Here is a 17920-nt window from a genome sequence, read left to right on the forward strand (position 1 = left end):
TTTTTTTTTTTTTTTGGCAGGGAGGTGGAGGGTTTGGGCAGAAAAGGTGTTCTGTGTCCTTGGAAAAATGAAGACCCCAGGAAGAGGCTCTGCCTTGGCTAAACTGAGGTGTTTTAAGTGCAGAGAGCCACAGGTTGGAGTGCCCTTGCCATCCCTGAAGAGAATAAGTTGGTTTTGCAGTGGGATGCAATTCATCCTGAGGAAGATGCCTAGGAGGAGATTCAGTGCAGAGAGCTGGACACCTAACTGTGGGTGCTGGTGCGGAGGTACCTCCCCGTGAGCTGGGTAGTAATCTCTCCTGGAAATGTACTCAGTGCAGAGGAGTGGGGAGTAATTCCAGAGACCAGCCTTCCATTGCTTCAGCAGCTATCGAGTGCCATTTTACATTTCCTAGGATGTCCAACCTGTTATCTAGCTGTTGCAGCAGTGGTGAGTGGAAGTTCAGGGATAAGAGGAGCAGGAGTTGTGTAGTGTGGCTTGTGATTTATGCTGAAGAGGCAACAGTGGGACTTGGGGGCTGGGGATCAGTTTTTTGCTCTCGCATGGGGTTTCTGGTGAAGACGTTGGGCCCCAACAAATGGGGTCAGGTTTCAGGGGTGCTGCAGGCTAGGCCTGAGGAATATCAGGAAAGTTGAGGTTGCAGAGATTGTATGTCAGCACTGCGAGGCAGTGCTTGAGGATGGAGGATAATGTGGGGAGAGTTACACAGGGCTGGGGCAGCAGGGATGTGTCGACTGCACTGAAGCAGACCATTGAAACTCTGTGTGTCTGTGTGTGTCATTAATGGAAGAGCCGCCGCACATCAAAAGTGCTACTTGAGGGCAGAGCCGTTTGTCCCTTTCCTTTGTCTTCCTGCAAGCAGTGCCTGTGATGCTTTGGTCTAATCAGTGCCTGGGGAGGGACATGGATTTCCGGCACCAGCTCCATCTCTAACAGCCCTCAGCAAGCCCCGTTAAACCTCCAAGACACTTTATTCCTGTGATTTCACTTCACACTGTGTGACTTTCCCCTGGGAGCTTGTAAGATTGTGGGAACCACAGTGAGCTTGTCATTGCCTCTAATCTGCAGGGTGGCTAGTAGGAGAACTTAAGAGTGTTGTTAAGTACAAAGTTTTTAATGAGCACGTGATGTAATCTGGTTTCATTTGTTTCTCATGTTTAAGCCTAACAAAGTTACACTAACGTATTTCAAATGAACTTCATGAATGTCCTTTTCCAGTGGCGATCTAGTGCTATCCCATGTAATATGCGTGGGACAGTGGGACGTCTGTTATGAAATGTAGCCTTCTAGGGTGCACTGATGTCCCAGAATTTCAGGCCTTCCTCTTCCTGCTGGTTCTAGTTGTCTGCATGATGATTCTCCTTGGGAATATCCACGTTTTTGTGCTGGTGACTGCGGAGCAGCATTCCTGTCCTTTCAATCCTGCCAGGGATAGGATGTGTTAGTATCCTATTCATGAGATTGGGAACCCCTTCTGCCACAGAAAGACTTTCTCAGCCATCTCCTTCCACCTCACTGTAGTAAAAATTTTCTGCAGCAGCCTGGTGACTGTGTATCTCTTACCAAAACCCAGCACCCTGACAAACCCTAGCAAAGGGTTTTCTGTCTTTTACACAGCCCTGCCTCTTCTAATCAAGATGCTCAGGTTGCCATTGGTAATCCCATCCCCAAATACTGTGTTTAGGCTAGCTGGGAAGCAGGTACATGAATTATATTCACAATTACAGCAGAAACAAATCAGTGCCAGGTGCGTCACAAGTGCTGGGCTCAGCACTGGGGAAGGAGCCTAGCGCAATCCCCCCATGTCCCTCTGAGGCCCACTGCCACCACGCAGGCAGCAGCACAGCCTTGGTGCCAGGGGCTGGGGGAGCACAGCCAGGCTTCTATGTGACACGGCCCTTGGGAGAAGGAGCAACCTGGAGTGTGCCAGTGCTGGGCCTGTCTCACTGCAGGCTGCATAGGGGCTAGTCCCTGCCCTCACAGTGCTTGCTTACCAGGGGACCTGTGTCGCCGGTAACTGCCAACCCTGGTCCATCCCTGTCCTGTGAGCAGTGTAGGGGATTAACAGGGCTTGGGAAAGGGACAGGAGTGTCTGGGAAGCTCTCACAGCCCTGTGTACACTTGATGGCTGCAATATGCAGGCTCTCACCTTCTTGGCTTCCTTGGTCAGGTAGTGACCTCTCAGTTTTCTCCTTTTTTCTTCTGGGCAGTAGCCCATTGCCCCAAAGGGAGCCCAAAGGAGGGAGGCTGCAAAAGCCTACAAGGACAACAGATGCCTTGGTTGTGGGGTTCCCCACCTCAGATGTGAGCTGGCTGGCACACGGGGCTGAAGACCACGCTGGCGCACAGCCTTTGTGGCCCAGCCTTTTCCCAGAGTGTCATGGGCCCCAGCTGAAAAGGCAGGCGCTCCTTTCGGGAAGGGCTGCATGCACCACACACCTGCCCCAAGCCTGAGGTGAAGGGGGCGTCTCAGTGAGGCGGTGGGGAAGTGGAGGAAGGATGGGTCTGCTTGGTGGGGCCGGGAGAGAAGCAAAGATGGTCTCCTCCTCTGCCCACGCCATGGCTGCTCCGATGAGCATTTTCGGGGGCAGGAGCTCAACCTCACACTGTGCTCCCCCTGGAGCCCACCACCTATGCCCACGAGCACAGCCCCCGCCAACATCTGTGGTCTCAGCTGTGTGCTTAGCTGGTACCTGAGCACCGATGCCACTGCTTGCTGTGTCCTGCTCTGTGTGGGCGTCCGACAGGGCTCTCCTGGCCCTCTTCTGAGCCTGAAAAAGAAAAGGAATTATTTGCAGGGCAAGGGATGAAGCCAGCCCTAGTCCTAGAGAAGGGGTGAGGATCCCCCCTGCCCGGCCTACTCCTCCATGCAAGACTCTGGGGATCAATCGCATCAACAATCGCAATCGTGTTGGGTTGAAGGGAACCTCTTTCTCAGCTCCCAGTCTGTCGCTTCCAGAACTGCAGGCATCCAGCGGAACATGCCGCATACTGAGCCATGCTCAGCCTTGTCCTGTTTCTTGGTTAGCAAGGTCTAAAAAGGCCTAAGCCCAGATTTGGCCTATGGATGCTCAGAGGCTCCTTCTGGAAAGACCTCCCTGACCCTGACCAGGAGCAGTGCACAGCATCTTTCCTGGGAAATGCGAACAGATGCACATGCGAACAGATGCAATGCGAACAGATTTTGAGAGGGGATCTCATCAACGTGTACAAGTATCTGAAGGGGGAGTGTCAAGAGGATGAGGCCAGCCTCTTCTCCGTGGTGCCCAGCAACAGGACAAGAGGCAATGGGCAGAAACTGAACCACAGGAAGTTCCATCTGAACCTGAGAAAAAACTTCTTGACTGTGAGGGTGACAGAGCATTGGAACAGGTTGCCCAGAGAGGTGGTGGAGTCTCCTTCCCTGGAGATATTCAAAAGCCGTCAGGATGTGATCCTGGGCAATATGCTCTAGGTGACCCTGCTTGAGCAGGGAGGTTGGACTAGATGATCTCCAGAGGTCCCTTCCAACCTAAACGATTCTGTGATTCTGTGATTCTGTGAACAGGCACTTTGCCATCCCTGCCCATCACATCTCACTGACTGGGCTACTGTTAAGGTGCTGTGAGTCCCGCAGAGCCTTCTGTGCCTCCAACACCCTGACACAGGCTCCTAGATGTCGGTGCAAGCACTAGCTCTGAGTCCCATCAGGCTGGAAGCATTGTGGGACCCGCTGTGCCTTGGTTGGGCGCCCCTTGTTCAGCTCCACTAGGAAAGAGGCCCTGGTGCCATTTCCTGGACCAGGAGTGGGGCAGAGCTGCCAGCATGCTGTGCTGCCCTGCCTGAAGGCCTCACCGGCTCTGTATCCTCCTCTGCAAACGGCCATCTACGCTGCTTCTGCCTAGGAAGCCTCCATGGCGTCCTCATGGCTGTACTGGCAGGTTGTCTGTGCACTGCCTGCAAAGAGAGGAAGGCCAAATTATCAGGGAGAATCACCAGCTGTCAAGGTGCTGTGGCCACCGCACAGCCTTATGGGCCTCCAGCACCCCCACACAGACTTCTACATGTCCCTGCACACACTGGCTCCGAGCCCCAGCACGCTGTCAATGTGCTGGCACCCTCTGCACCCAGCTTGGCCACCTCTCCTTCCGATCCACAGCAAAGGGGCCCTGCTCCCACTTCCTGCCACAGCAGTGGCATGCAGCTGCTACCACACTCTGCCACCCTGGCCCAAGCCCTCACCAGCTCTGCTCTCTCCTGGGCAGAAGGCCTTCCCGGGCGCTGCTTTTTCAGGACCCTCCGTGCTTTCTCCCTGGCCATGCTCGCAGCTTGCTTCTGCGCCACCTGCAAAGCCACCAAGGGCACATTGTCACCGAGCATCACCAGCAGAGCGAGGGCAAGGGGCTGCTGCATCCTCAGCACCACTGTGGGCACACGACCAGCCCCACACAGGAAGTGCCACACCTTCGGGACGGGCGCTTGCTGCTCAGGCTGCATGCCTTTTCCAGAGGCCTGCCCGTTTTCCCTGTGTGCCTGGAAAACATGCACGGAGGAACCCATGGCCACAACCTGGACAAGCTACGCGTGCACACAGAGCAGCACACACCTGAGCATGTGGGGGTTAGGAGCGGCACTTACGTCCTTGCTGCTGGGTACGGAGACCGGGACTGGAAGTGGGAGGCTTTCCAGGCTCTACAACAGAAGAAATTGGTGGCACAGGCACTCAGAAGGAGCCTTCTTTGGCCCTTTGGCAGGCAGCTCCCACGCACAACATGCCTAGCCCACCTCAAGGCACCCAAATCCTTAAGGCAAGAGTCACAAGCCAAGAGCCCAAGAGCCCCGACCCCTTTGCCCTGACTCCCACCACAAAGGGTTCCCACCCACGGCCCTGCTTGGCCCTCGCCTCGGGCCTCTGCCGCCTGCCTGCTCCCAAGTAGCCCCCCTGCAAAGCCTTACGAGCACAACAGACGCCTTGGCTGGCAGGGCTCCCTGCATCACAGGGCAGCTGGCGGGCAGCACGCGGGGCTGAAGACCATGCTGGCGCACTGCCTTTGCGCCACCTTTCCCCAGAGTGCCTAATGCGGGCCCCAGCTGCACGTCAAGGCCCCAGCTGCAAAGGCAGCTGCTCCTTTCAGGAAGGCCTGCATGCACCACGTGCCTGCCCCAAGCCTGCGGCCAAGCTGCCGTCTCAGGGAGCCAGTGGGCAAGCGAGGGAATCATGGGTCTGCTTGGTGGAGCCGGGAGAGAAGCAAACATGGGCTCCTTCTCTGCCCACGCCAGGGCTGCTGGGCTCAGGAGCATTTTCGGGGGCAGCAGCTCAACTTCACACCGCCCTCCCCCAGCAGACCACCACCTCTGCCCACCAACAGAGCCCCAACAAAGCCCTTCCTCACAACCTCTCGCGCCTCAGCTCCCCCCTTAGCTCATACCTGAGCACCGATGCTGCTGCTGCTGCTCGCCGCCTCCTGCTCTTTTGCGGGGTCCGAGGCAGCTGTGCTGGCCCTCTCCACAGCCTGACAAAGCAAAGGAGGCCTTTGCAGCGCAACACAGCACGCCAGCCCTACTCCTGGCCAACGTGGTGCCAAGCAGCAACAGCGCCCCTCTGCTCAGCAGCCTCCCACCTCACCTCGCTCCCTTTCCAAGGGCCCACAAGTGAGCACGCACCACAGCCAGCCCACCTCTCTGCTCCCACGCCAACTACAGCCTCTCTCTCTTCCCTTCCCTCCACACCAACTTGGCAGCTTTTGCCCTGCACCTTCCCACCACAAGCAGGGTCTTCCCCACGGTGCCGAGCTCCCTGGCAGGTGCCAGGCACCTGGCGCTGCCACCGCCAGTGCCACCCCTGGCCCACCCATCGGGCCCACCTCCCCGCAACCCACTCGCCCTCCTCTCCCCACACACCCACACACCAGCCTCGCTCCCTCCTCCCTCCTCCCACCATGGCACCCATGCCCCCACCGACACTGCCGCTCCCTCCTCCTGCTGCCTGCCACCCACCACCACTTCCAGCACCGCCTGCTTGCCCACCGCACAACAACCCGCCCCAGTGCCCTTAGCAGCCCCCCGCCCCTACTCCTCCAGGCAACACCCCTCCTGGCCATCAAGCACTTCCAGGCACAAAGGGGCCATCGGCGGTGCTGCGCTCAAGGCAGCCCCGCTCTCACCTCCCAGCCTCTTCCCTCCACAACTCCACTAGCAACGACTTCACCAGCCTCAGACCACATTTGCCCTGCACATCCTCAGAAGCTCCTTCCTCAAAGACCTCCCGCACCCCCACCGCCAGCACTGCACACCAGCCTTGCTGGCAAACTCCAAGAGCCACTGCCCCATCCTTGCCTGGCCCGGCCCGGCCCACTGCTGGCGCACAGCCGCCAACGTGCTGTGGCCACCGCAGAGCCTTTTGTGCCTCCAACACCCACCCTCACACGGCCTTCTCCGTGGCCGCTCAGATGCTAGCTCCGAGCCCCATCACGCTGCCGGTGCTGTGGGGCACCCACTGGGCCTGCCTTGGGTGCCCCTCCTTCAGAGCCACCACCAAAGGGGCCCCCGGGCCATTTCCTGACACAGCACTGGCACACAGCTGCCACCACACTGCCCTGCCCTGGCCCCAGCCCTCACCAGCTCTGGTGGCTCCGCGCCAGGAGGCTTTCCCCGCCGCTGCGCCCTCAGGAACCGCCGCGGTTTCTCTCTGGCCGTGCTCACAGCTGCTCTGGCGGCCACCTGCAAAGACACCAAGGCCACATTGTCACCGAGCATCACCCACGCAGGGACAGCAAGCTGCTGCTACATCCCCAGCACCACTGTGGCCTCGGCACAAGCCCCGCACAGTGGACGCACCTTCGCCACGCGCACTTGCTGATCAGGCTGCATGCGGGGCCCCTCCCTACCTGCCTACACCTCATGCTGCTCGGGCCAACGGGCTCCCACCACGGCCACCCAACACAGCCGCCCTCCTACGCTCACCACCATGACCACCTCTCCCCACACACACACCCTTTCCCAACAATTCTCAGCAAACCTCCTCTTCCCCTACCCGCTCCAACACTCCCACCTGCCCACCACCAACTCCTCCTCGCCCACTTGCCGCCACCCACCACAACACGGCCCTGCTCCCACCTCCACCCGCCCAGCCTCACCCTCCAAACGCCTCACACCCCGCAGCACCAACGGCCTCGCCACTTCACCCCCAAACACAGCCCTTCCCCACGCCCATGCAGCACTCGCCCACCACCGCCTCTACTCTTGCCTCCTACCCTCCCTCTAACACGCACACCAGCTGCACAGCCTGCACTTTTCACCCTCTTTTCAACAGGCCTCTTTTTTCTGTGGGCCTAGAAAACCTGCACCGAGCAAGCCGTGGGCACACCCTGGACAAGCTCCGAGTGCACAGACAGCAGCACCCGGCTGAGCATATGGGGCTTAGGAGTGGCACTTACGTCCTTGCTGCTGGGTGCGGAGACTGGGAGCAGTGGTGGGACAGTTTCCAGGCTCTACAAGAGAAGAAATTGGTGGCACAGGCACTCAGAAGGAGCCTCCTTTGCCCCTTTGGCAGGCAGCTCCCACGCACAACATGCCTAGCCCACCTCAAGGCACCCAAATCCTTCAGGCAAGAGTCACAAGCCAAGAGCCCAAGAGCCCCGACTCCTTTGCCCTGAGTGCCACCACAAAGGGTTCCCACCCACGGCCCTGCTTGGCCCTCGCGTCAAGACCTCTGCTGCCTGCCTGCTCCCAAGTAGCCCCCCTGCAAAGCCTTACGAGCACAACAGATGCCTTGCCTGGAAGGGCTCCCTGCATCACAGGGCAGCTGCCTGGCAGCACGCGGGGCTGAAGACCATGCTGGCGCACAGCCTTTGTGCCCCCTTTCCCCAGAGTGGCATGGGGGAGATGCAGGTCCAGGGCCCAGCTGCAAAGGCAGCTGCTCCTTTCGGGAAGGCCTGCGTGCACCACACGCCTGCCAGGCATCTCGCTGAGGCACTGAGGCAGCGGGCAAGGGGAGGAAGGATGGGGCTGCTTGGTGGAGCCGAGAGAGAAGTAAACATGGGCTCCTTCTCTGCCCACACCATGGCTGCTCTGATGAGCATTTCCTGGGGCAGGAGCTCAACCTCACACTGCGCTCCCCCAGCAGACCACCGCCTCTGCCCAGTAGCCCGAGCCCCAACAAAGCCCCAACAAAGCCCTTCCTCACAACCTCTCGCGCCTCAGCTCTCTCCTTAGCTCATACCTGAGCACCGATGCTGCTGCTCGCCGCCTCCTGCTCTCTCCGTGTCTCCGAGGCGGCCCTGCTGGCCCTCTCCACAGCCTGACAAAGCAAAGGAGGCCTTTGCAGCGCAACGCAGCACGCCAGCCCTACTCCTGGCCAACGTGGTGCCAAGCAGCAACAGCGCCCCTCTGCTCAGCAGCCTCCCACCTCGCCTCACTCCCTTTGCAAGGGCCCACAAGTGAGCACGCACCACAGCCAGCCCACCTCTCCGCTCCCACGCCAACTACAGCCTCTCTCTCTTCCCTTCCCTCCACACCAACTTGGCAGCTTTTGCCCTGCACCCCCACCGCAAGCAGTGTCTTCCCCACGGTGCCTCCCAAACCCCCACAGGTGCTTCAAAATACCACTACAGACACTAGCTCCGAGCCCCATCAGCCTGGTGCTGTGGGGGCACCCAATGGGCCTGCCTTGGCCACCCCTCCTTCAGAGCCACCACCAAAGGGGCCCCGGGGCCATTTCCTGACACAGCACTGGCACACAGCTGCCACCACACTGCCCTGCCCTGGCCCAAGCCCTCACCAGCTCTGGTGGCTCCACGCCAGGAGACCTTGCCTGCCGCTGCGCCCTCAGGAACCGCCGCGGTTTCTCCCTGGCCGTGCTCGCAGCTGCTCTGGCGACCACCTGCAAAGCCACCAAGGCCACATTGTCACCAAGCATCACCCACGGAGGGAGCGGAAGGTGCTGCTGCATCCCCAGCACCACTGCTGCCACACGACAAGCCCCGCACAGCGCACCGACGTTCGCCACGCGCACTTGCTGATCAGGCTGCATGCGGGGCCCCTCCCTACCTGCCTACGCCTCATGCGGCTCGGGCCAACGGGGTTCCACCACGGCCACCCAACACAGCCGCCCTCCTACGCTCACCACCATGACCACCTCTCCCCACACACACACCCTTTCCCAACAACTCTCAGCAAACCTCCTCTTCCCCTACCCGCTCCAACACTCCCACCCGCCCACCACCAACTCCTCCTCGCCCACTTGCCGCCACCCACCACAACACGGCCCTGCTCCCACCTCCACCCGCCCAGCCTCACCCTCCAAACGCCTCACACCCCACAGCACCAGGCGCCTGGCCACATCACCCCCAAACACAGCCCTTCCCCACGCCCATGCAGCACTCGCCCACCGCCACCTCTACCATTGCCTCTTGCCCGCCCTCTCACAGCCACACCAGCTGCACAGCCTGCACTTTTCACCCTCTTTTCATCAGGCCTCTTTTTTCTGTGCGGCTACAAACCCTGCTCCAAGGAACCCATGGCCACAACCTGGACAAGCTACACATGCACACAGAGCAGCACATGCCTGAGCATGTGGGGGGCTAGGAGCGGCACTTACATCCTTTCTGCTGGGTGCGGAGACCGGGACCGCCATTGGGATGCTCTCCAGGCTCTACAAGAGAAGAAATTGGTGGCACAGGCACTCAGAAGGAGCCTCCTTTGGCCCTTTGGGGGCACATTGCCAGGCAGCTCCCGCGCACAACATGCCTAGCCCACCTCCAGGCACCCAAATCCTTAAGGCAAGAGTCACAAGCCAAGAGCCCAAGAGCCCCGACCCCTTTGCCCTGACTCCCACCACAAAGGGCTCCCACCCACCGCCCTGCTAGGCCCTCGCCTCGGGCCTCTGCCGCCTGCCTGCTCCCAAGTAGCCCCCCTGCAAAGCCTTGTGAGCACAACAGACGCCTTGCCTGAGGGGCTCCCTGCATCACAGGGCAGCTGCCTGGCAGCACGCGGGGCTGAAGACCATGCTGGCGCACTGCCTTTGCGCCACCTTTCCCCAGAGTGTAATGGGGGCCCCAGCTGCATTGCCAGCTGCAAAGACAACTGCTCCTTTCAGGAAGGCCTGCATGCACCACACGCCTGCCCCAAGCCTGCAGCCAAGCTGCCGTCCCGGGGAGCCAGTGGCCAAGCGGGGGAATCATGGGTCTGTTTGGTGGAGCCGGGAGAGAAGCAAACATGGGCTCCTTCTCTGCCCATGCCAGGGCTGCTCTGCTCAGGAGCATTTTCGGGGACAGTAGCTCAACTTCACACCACCCTCCCGCAGCAGACCACCACCTCTGCCCCGAGCCCCGACAAAGCCCTTCCTCACAACCTCTCGCTTCTCAGCTTGCTCCTTAGCTGATACCTGAGCACCGATGCCGCCGCTGCTGCTCGCCGCCTCCTGCTCTTTTGCGGGGTCCGAGGCAGCTGTGCTGGCCCTCTCCACAGCCTGACAAAGCAAAGGAGGCCTTTGCAGCGCAACGCAGCACGCCAGCCCTACTCCTGGCCCACGTGGTGCCAAGCAGCAACAGCGCCCCTCTGCTCAGCAGCCTCCCACCTCACCTCGCTCCCTTTCCAAGGGCCCACAAGTGAGCCCGCACCACAGCCAGCCCACCTCTCTGCTCCCACGCCAACTACAGCCTCTCTCTCTTCCCTTCCCTACACACCAACTTGGCAGCTTTTGCCCTGCACCTTCCCACCACAAGCAGGGTCTTCCCCACGGTGCCGAGCTCCCTGGCAGGTGCCAGGCACCTGGCGCTGCCACCGCCAGTGCCACCCCTGGCCCACCCATCGGGCCCACCTCCCCGCAACCCACTCGCCCTCCTCTCCCCACACACCCACACACCAGCCTCGCTCCCTCCTCCCTCCTCCCACCATGGCACCCATGCCCCCACCGACACTGCCGCTCCCTCCTCCTGCTGCCTGCCACCCACCACCACTTCCAGCACCGCCTGCTTGCCCACCGCACAACAACCCGCCCCAGTGCCCTTAGCAGCCCCCCGCCCCTACTCCTCCAGGCAACACCCCTCCTGGCCATCAAGCACTTCCAGGCACAAAGGGGCCATCGGCGGTGCTGCGCTCAAGGCAGCCCCGCTCTCACCTCCCAGCCTCTTCCCTCCACAACTCCACTAGCAACGCCTTCACCAGCCTCAGACCACATTTGCCCTGCACATCCTCAGAAGCTCCTTCCTCAAAGACCTCCCGCACCCCCACCGCCAGCACTGCACACCAGCCTTGCTGGCAAACTCCAAGAGCCACTGCCCCATCCTTGCCTGGCCCGGCCCGGCCCACTGCTGGCGCACAGCCGCCAACGTGCTGTGGCCACCGCAGAGCCTTTTGTGCCTCCAACACCCACCCTCACACGGCCTTCTCCGTGGCCGCTCAGATGCTAGCTCCGAGCCCCAGCACGCTGCCGGTGCTGTGGGGCACCCACTGGGCCTGCCTTGGGTGCCCCTCCTTCAGAGCCACCACCAAAGGGGCCCCCGGGCCATTTCCTGACACAGCACTGGCACACAGCTGCCACCACACTGCCCTGCCCTGGCCCCAGCCCTCACCAGCTCTGGTGGCTCCGCGCCAGGAGGCTTTCCCCGCCGCTGCGCCCTCAGGAACCGCCGCGGTTTCTCTCTGGCCGTGCTCACAGCTGCTCTGGCGGCCACCTGCAAAGACACCAAGGCCACATTGTCACCGAGCATCACCCACGCAGGGACGGCAAGCTGCTGCTACATCCCCAGCACCACTGTGGCCTCGGCACAAGCCCCGCACAGCGGACGCACCTTCGCCACGCGCACTTGCTGATCAGGCTGCATGCGGGGCCCCTCCCTACCTGCCTACACCTCATGCTGCTCGGGCCAACGGGCTCCCACCACGGCCACCCAACACAGCCGCCCTCCTACGCTCACCACCATGACCACCTCTCCCCACACACACACCCTTTCCCAACAATTCTCAGCAAACCTCCTCTTCCCCTACCCGCTCCAACACTCCCACCTGCCCACCACCAACTCCTCCTCGCCCACTTGCCGCCACCCACCACAACACGGCCCTGCTCCCACCTCCACCCGCCCAGCCTCACCCTCCAAACGCCTCACACCCCGCAGCACCAACGGCCTCGCCACATCACCCCCAAACACAGCCCTTCCCCACGCCCATGCAGCACTCGCCCACCACCGCCTCTACTCTTGCCTCCTACCCTCCCTCTAACACGCACACCAGCTGCACAGCCTGCACTTTTCACCCTCTTTTCAACAGGCCTCTTTTTTCTGTGGGCCTAGAAAACCTGCACCGAGCAAGCCGTGGGCACACCCTGGACAAGCTCCGAGTGCACAGACAGCAGCACCCGGCTGAGCATATGGGGCTTAGGAGTGGCACTTACGTCCTTGCTGCTGGGTGCGGAGACTGGGAGCAGTGGTGGGACAGTTTCCAGGCTCTACAAGAGAAGAAATTGGTGGCACAGGCACTCAGAAGGAGCCTCCTTTGCCCCTTTGGCAGGCAGCTCCCACGCACAACATGCCTAGCCCACCTCAAGGCACCCAAATCCTTCAGGCAAGAGTCACAAGCCAAGAGCCCAAGAGCCCCGACTCCTTTGCCCTGAGTGCCACCACAAAGGGTTCCCACCCACGGCCCTGCTTGGCCCTCGCGTCAAGACCTCTGCTGCCTGCCTGCTCCCAAGTAGCCCCCCTGCAAAGCCTTACGAGCACAACAGATGCCTTGCCTGGAAGGGCTCCCTGCATCACAGGGCAGCTGCCTGGCAGCACGCGGGGCTGAAGACCATGCTGGCGCACAGCCTTTGTGCCCCCTTTCCCCAGAGTGGCATGGGGGAGATGCAGGTCCAGGGCCCAGCTGCAAAGGCAGCTGCTCCTTTCGGGAAGGCCTGCGTGCACCACACGCCTGCCAGGCATCTCGCTGAGGCACTGAGGCAGCGGGCAAGGGGAGGAAGGATGGGGCTGCTTGGTGGAGCCGAGAGAGAAGTAAACATGGGCTCCTTCTCTGCCCACACCATGGCTGCTCTGATGAGCATTTCCTGGGGCAGGAGCTCAACCTCACACTGCGCTCCCCCAGCAGACCACCGCCTCTGCCCAGTAGCCCGAGCCCCAACAAAGCCCCAACAAAGCCCTTCCTCACAACCTCTCGCGCCTCAGCTCTCTCCTTAGCTCATACCTGAGCACCGATGCTGCTGCTCGCCGCCTCCTGCTCTCTCCGTGTCTCCGAGGCGGCCCTGCTGGCCCTCTCCACAGCCTGACAAAGCAAAGGAGGCCTTTGCAGCGCAACGCAGCACGCCAGCCCTACTCCTGGCCAACGTGGTGCCAAGCAGCAACAGCGCCCCTCTGCTCAGCAGCCTCCCACCTCGCCTCACTCCCTTTGCAAGGGCCCACAAGTGAGCACGCACCACAGCCAGCCCACCTCTCCGCTCCCACGCCAACTACAGCCTCTCTCTCTTCCCTTCCCTCCACACCAACTTGGCAGCTTTTGCCCTGCACCCCCACCGCAAGCAGTGTCTTCCCCACGGTGCCTCCCAAACCCCCACAGGTGCTTCAAAATACCACTACAGACACTAGCTCCGAGCCCCATCAGCCTGGTGCTGTGGGGGCACCCAATGGGCCTGCCTTGGCCACCCCTCCTTCAGAGCCACCACCAAAGGGGCCCCGGGGCCATTTCCTGACACAGCACTGGCACACAGCTGCCACCACACTGCCCTGCCCTGGCCCAAGCCCTCACCAGCTCTGGTGGCTCCACGCCAGGAGACCTTGCCTGCCGCTGCGCCCTCAGGAACCGCCGCGGTTTCTCCCTGGCCGTGCTCGCAGCTGCTCTGGCGACCACCTGCAAAGCCACCAAGGCCACATTGTCACCAAGCATCACCCACGGAGGGAGCGGAAGGTGCTGCTGCATCCCCAGCACCACTGCTGCCACACGACAAGCCCCGCACAGCGCACCGACGTTCGCCACGCGCACTTGCTGATCAGGCTGCATGCGGGGCCCCTCCCTACCTGCCTACGCCTCATGCGGCTCGGGCCAACGGGGTTCCACCACGGCCACCCAACACAGCCGCCCTCCTACACTCACCACCATGACCACCTCTCCCCACACACACACCCTTTCCCAACAACTCTCAGCAAACCTCCTCTTCCCCTACCCGCTCCAACACTCCCACCCGCCCACCACCAACTCCTCCTCGCCCACTTGCCGCCACCCACCACAACACGGCCCTGCTCCCACCTCCACCCGCCCAGCCTCACCCTCCAAACGCCTCACACCCCACAGCACCAGGCACCTGGCCACATCACCCCCAAACACAGCCCTTCCCCACGCCCATGCAGCACTCGCCCACCGCCACCTCTACCATTGCCTCTTGCCCGCCCTCTCACAGCCACACCAGCTGCACAGCCTGCACTTTTCACCCTCTTTTCATCAGGCCTCTTTTTTCTGTGCGGCTACAAACCCTGCTCCAAGGAACCCATGGCCACAACCTGGACAAGCTACACATGCACACAGAGCAGCACATGCCTGAGCATGTGGGGGGCTAGGAGCGGCACTTACATCCTTTCTGCTGGGTGCGGAGACCGGGACCGCCATTGGGATGCTCTCCAGGCTCTACAAGAGAAGAAATTGGTGGCACAGGCACTCAGAAGGAGCCTCCTTTGGCCCTTTGGGGGCACATTGCCAGGCAGCTCCCGCGCACAACATGCCTAGCCCACCTCCAGGCACCCAAATCCTTAAGGCAAGAGTCACAAGCCAAGAGCCCAAGAGCCCCGACCCCTTTGCCCTGACTCCCACCACAAAGGGCTCCCACCCACCGCCCTGCTAGGCCCTCGCCTCGGGCCTCTGCCGCCTGCCTGCTCCCAAGTAGCCCCCCTGCAAAGCCTTGTGAGCACAACAGACGCCTTGCCTGAGGGGCTCCCTGCATCACAGGGCAGCTGCCTGGCAGCACGCGGGGCTGAAGACCATGCTGGCGCACTGCCTTTGCGCCACCTTTCCCCAGAGTGTAATGGGGGCCCCAGCTGCATTGCCAGCTGCAAAGACAACTGCTCCTTTCAGGAAGGCCTGCATGCACCACACGCCTGCCCCAAGCCTGCAGCCAAGCTGCCGTCCCGGGGAGCCAGTGGCCAAGCGGGGGAATCATGGGTCTGTTTGGTGGAGCCGGGAGAGAAGCAAACATGGGCTCCTTCTCTGCCCATGCCAGGGCTGCTCTGCTCAGGAGCATTTTCGGGGACAGTAGCTCAACTTCACACCACCCTCCCGCAGCAGACCACCACCTCTGCCCACCACCAGAGCCCCAACAAAGCCCTTCCTCACAACCTCTCGCTTCTCAGCTTGCTCCTTAGCTGATACCTGAGCACCGATGCCGCCTCTGCTGCTCGCCGCCTCCTGCTCTTTTGCGGGGTCCGAGGCAGCTGTGCTGGCCCTCTCCACAGCCTGACAAAGCAAAGGAGGCCTTTGCAGCGCAACACAGCACGTCAGCCCTACTCCTGGCCCACGTGGTGCCAAGCAGCAACAGCGCCCCTCTGCTCAGCAGCCTCCCACCTCGCCTCACTCCCTTTCCAAGGGCCCACAAGTGAGCCCGCACCACAGCCAGCCCACCTCTCTGCTCACACGCCAACTACAGCCTCTCTATCTTCCCTTCCCTCCACACCAACTTGGCAGCTTTTGCCCTGCACCTTCCCACGGCAAAGATTGTCTTCCCCGCGGTGCCGAGCTCCCTGGCAGGAGCCAGGCACCTGGCGCTGCCACCGCCAGTGCCACCCCTGGCCCACCCATCGGGCCCACCTCCCCGCAACCCACTCACCCTCCTCTCCCCACACACCCACACACCAGCCTCTCTCCCTCCTGCCTCCTCCCACCATGGCACCCATGCCCCCACCGACACTGCTGCTCCCTCCTCCTGCTGCCTGCCACCCACCACCACTTCCAGCACCGCCTGCTTGCCCACCGCACAACAACCCGCCCCAGTGCCCTTAGCAGCCCCCCGCCCCTACTCCTCCAGGCAACACCCCTCCTGGCCATCAAGCACTTCCAGGCACAAAGGGGCCATCGGCGGTGCTGCGCTCAAGGCAGCCCCGCTCTCACCTCCCAGCCTCTTCCCTCCACAACTCCACTAGCAACGTCTTCACCAGCCTCAGACCACATTTGCCCTGCACATCCTCAGAAGCTCCTTCCTCAAAGACCTCCCGCACCCCCACCGCCAGCACTGCACACCAGCCTTGCTGGCAAACTCCAAGAGCCACTGCCCCATCCTCGCCTGGCCCGGCCCGGCCCACTGCTGGCACACAGCTGCCAAGGTGCTGTGGCCACTGCAGAGCCTTTTCTGCCTCCAACACCCACCTTCACACGGCCTTCTCCATGGCCGCTCAGACGCTAGCTCCGAGCCCCAGCACGCTGCCGGTGCGGGGGCACCCACTGGGCCTGCCTTGGGTGCCCCTCCTTCAGAGCCACCACCAAAGGGGCCCCCAGGCCATTTCCTGACACAGCACTGGCACACAGCTGCCACCACACTGCCCTGCCCTGGCCCCAGCCCTCACCAGCTCTGGTGGCTCCGCGCCAGGAGGCTTTCCCCGCCGCTGTGCCCTCAGGAACCGCCGCGGTTTCTCTCTGGCCGTGCTCACAGCTGCTCTGGCGGCCACCTGCAAAGACACCAAGGCCACATTGTCACCGAGCATCACCCACGCAGGGACGGCAAGCTGCTGCTACATCCCCAGCACCACTGTGGCCTCGGCACAAGCCCCGCACAGCGGACGCACCTTCGCCACGCGCACTTGCTGATCAGGCTGCATGCGGGGCCCCTCCCTACCTGCCTACACCTCATGCTGCTCGGGCCAACGGGCTCCCACCACGGCCACCCAACACAGCCGCCCTCCTACGCTCACCACCATGACCACCTCTCCCCACACACACACCCTTTCCCAACAATTCTCAGCAAACCTCCTCTTCCCCTACCCGCTCCAACACTCCCACCCGCCCACCACCAACTCCTCCTCGCCCACTTGCCGCCACCCACCACAACACGGCCCTGCTCCCACCTCCACCCGCCCAGCTTCACCCTCCAAACGCCTCACACCCCGCAGCACCAACACAGCCCTTCCCCACGGCCATGCAGCACTCGCCCACCGCCACCTCTACCATTGCCTCCTGCCCGCCCTCTCACAGCCACACCAGCTGCACAGCCTGCACTTTTCACCCTCTTTTCAACAGGCCTTTTTTCTAACGTGGCCTAGAAAGCCTGCACCAAGAAACCCAGCTGCGCAACCTGGCCGAGCTGGCAGCACCTGGGTGAGCATGTGGGGGGCTCGGAGTGGTGCTTACGTTGTTGCTGCTGGGTGCAGAGGCTGCCATCCCGGCTGGCGTGCTCTCCAGGTTCTACAACAGAAGACATTGGTGGTCCAGGCACTCAGAAGGAGCCTTCCTCAGCCCTTTGGGAGACTGGCAGGCAGCTCCCACACACAACATGCCTAGCCCATGCAAAGGCACCGTAATCCTTCAGGCAGCAATCCCAAGCAAAGAGCCCAAGAGCCCCGGCTCCTTCCAGCTGAGTCCTACCACAAAGGGCTCCCACCCACCTCCCTGCTTGGCCCTCGCCTCAGGCCTCTGCCGCCTGCCTGCTCCCAAGTAGCCTGCCTCTAAAGCCTTACGAGCACAACAGGCGCCTTGGCGGTGGGGCTCCCCGCCTTCTGAGCTCAGCTGCCTGGCACGCGGGGCTGAAGACCACGCTGGCGCACGGCCTTTGCGCCACCTTTTCCCGGAGCCTAATGGGGGCCCCAGCTGCACGGCCAGGCCCCCACTGCAAAGGCAGCTGCTCCTTTCGGGAAGGCCTGCATGCACCATGCGCCTGCCCCAAGCCTGGGGCCAAGCTGCCGTCTCGGGGAACCAGTGCCCAAGCAGGGGAATCATGGGTCTGCTTGGTGGAGCCGGGAGAGAAGTAAACATGGGCTCC

General features: G+C 61.9%; 1 protein-coding gene and 2 long non-coding RNA genes across 4 annotated transcripts in view; 1 reads left to right on the top strand and 2 right to left on the bottom strand.

Annotated features, from left to right (window-relative positions):
• LOC138063481 (uncharacterized) overlaps positions 1-1537 on the top strand; it is a 180832-nt gene extending 179295 nt beyond the window's left edge. For both annotated transcript variants that reach the window (XR_011137056.1, XR_011137055.1), the window contains one exon: positions 21-1537. This is a non-coding gene — a long non-coding RNA (uncharacterized lncRNA). The remainder of the gene's footprint in view (positions 1-20) is intronic.
• The window catches only part of LOC138063507 (maestro heat-like repeat-containing protein family member 7), a 330369-nt gene that overhangs the window by 35171 nt on the left and 277278 nt on the right, over positions 1-17920 (bottom strand). The window lies entirely within an intron of this gene.
• On the bottom strand, positions 1344-4298 carry LOC138063490 (uncharacterized). Its single transcript, XR_011137068.1, has 4 exons — positions 4222-4298; positions 3835-3936; positions 2694-2771; positions 1344-1422 (listed from the first exon to the last, which is right to left on the bottom strand). It is a non-coding gene; the product is annotated as an uncharacterized lncRNA (long non-coding RNA).

The sequence above is a fragment of the Struthio camelus genome, chromosome 32, assembly GCF_040807025.1.
Source record: "Struthio camelus isolate bStrCam1 chromosome 32, bStrCam1.hap1, whole genome shotgun sequence".
Taxonomy (NCBI): domain Eukaryota; kingdom Metazoa; phylum Chordata; class Aves; order Struthioniformes; family Struthionidae; genus Struthio; species Struthio camelus.